Genomic DNA, 1,984 nt, shown 5'->3' with positions numbered 1-1,984 from the left:
TTTTCCTTGGTGAGTCTCACTAAAGGTTTTTCCAATTTTGTTTGTCTTTCCAATGAACAAATTCTTAGACTCACTGATCTTTTCTATTGTTTTTCTTCAGTCCCTATCTCATTTATTTCTATTTTGATCTTTATTATTTCCTTCCTTCTACTAACTTTGGGCTTTATTTTTTGTTTGTTTGTTTTTTCTAGTTCCTTTAGGTATAATGTTAGATTGCTTATTTGAGATTTGTCTTATTTCTTGAGGTAGGGCTGTATTACTATAAACTTTCCTCTTAGAACTGCTTATATTACATGCCATAGATTTTGGAATGTTTTGTTTCTATTTTCATTTGTCTCAAGGTATTTTACAACAGCAGGTTCTCTTTCTCTTCTTGATGGAAGGTGGGCACCAGACTGCTGGAAAAGCTTTATCTCACACTCTCTTGAGGACTCATTGTGTGAGGGCAGAGCACCCCAGATTTTACAACAATGATCACCTGGCTATGGCTAAACCTGGGGGTCATCAAGGAAATCAGCTTCTTCTCCTTAGTTTCTCCATTGCATCTTTATCATCCCTAAGATCAAGCCCTGGATGATAGGAGTGTTGGTATCCTGGGGTTGCATTTCAGGATACCACTTTGCACAAATATCTGTAAATGATGCCAAACTCATAAGACAAAAGCAACTAAGAATACATTTGTTTACAGATAGGATAGGGGACATAATCTGTCATCATATTCTTGTCCAGCTAAATCCATAAACCCAGATTCACCAGTTTTCCATCTGCTATAACTTTTCCAGAATCATTGTCAAAAAGAGTGGGGATGTATTCTCCAGGAAATGCACTGGTTGTGTAACTAATCAGTAGGCAAGTCTTACCTGCAGCTCCAGCCTCCAACCTCCACACACTTCACGGCCTCTCTCAGGGCTGTGGTGGCTGCTGCAGTGCTTGAATGCTGAGATGAGAAGCGGCAAGCCCTGATGCCAGGACCACTGTCCATGCCACCTCCTTCTCCAGCTAACATCAGAAAGCCTAATCTCAGTAGCCACCACCAGTCAAATATGGGTAGAACTGTTCTTTAACTGTGAACAGATAGGTTTCTTATTCAACTAAATAATGAGACTAGCTGTGATCATGGGAGTCACTTAACCTCCCTAACCCTATCTTTCTTCTTATTTAAATTCATGTATTTTGCTCTATCATTTTTATATTCTAAGATAAAAGCCATATGGTTAAGCAACAGAAGTAAATATAAAGTTCATAGGTTATTGTTCATTTAAATTCCTTATCTTTATGTAGTTTATGGATCTAATTATGACTTTCTAATCTACACTGTCAGAATATTTAGTCTTATTTTTGAAGCAAGGTTGTCTAGGAACTGTGTCTTTTTATTTTCTTAAAAATGGCAAATCTTGACTAGGTTATATATTATTCTGAATAACCACAGTAGACTAAAACACATCATTTCACAATTCACCCAAACACCATATTCTTTGTACTGAGGATTGCTGGAGTGGCTTTTCCAAAGGTTTTAGAATTTTCCAGTCATTTCCATGACAGTATATTCAGTGAAGACAAACCACAGCCCAAAGATCAAATCCATTCAGCCATTATTTTTTGTGAATTAAGTTTTATTGGAACTTACCCATGCCCATTAATTTGGGTAATGCCTATGGTTGCCCTACAATGGCAGAGTTGACTAGTTAAGATGGAATCTATCTGATATGCCAAGACCAAAATATATGTAGCCTTCTACAGAAAAATTTTGCTAATACTGGAATTATCAATGTTCTCATAAACTGATCTGTCAAAAGGTAGTCAGGATTCTCAATCAAATTCTATTACAGTTAATAGTGCATTAAACTAAATAAAAATCAGGTACTTAAGAAAGGAGTCTGCAAAATGCAATATTTATGATACAATGTGTGAATACTCAGCATCATGTGATCTTCTTGGAACCTACTTAAAAAAGTAAATGAAATTTTATATGTTGAAATACCTA

General features: G+C 36.0%; 1 pseudogene; it reads right to left on the bottom strand.

Moving 5' to 3' along the window:
- Positions 1-336: 336 nt before the first annotated feature.
- LOC136131924 (ras-related C3 botulinum toxin substrate 1 pseudogene) lies at positions 337-982 on the bottom strand (annotated as a pseudogene).
- Between the last annotated feature and the right edge of the window lie 1,002 nt (positions 983-1,984).

This window comes from Phocoena phocoena, chromosome 12 (genome assembly GCF_963924675.1).
Source record: "Phocoena phocoena chromosome 12, mPhoPho1.1, whole genome shotgun sequence".
Classification (NCBI taxonomy): domain Eukaryota; kingdom Metazoa; phylum Chordata; class Mammalia; order Artiodactyla; family Phocoenidae; genus Phocoena; species Phocoena phocoena.
This window is presented reverse-complemented; position numbering and strand designations above follow the sequence as displayed.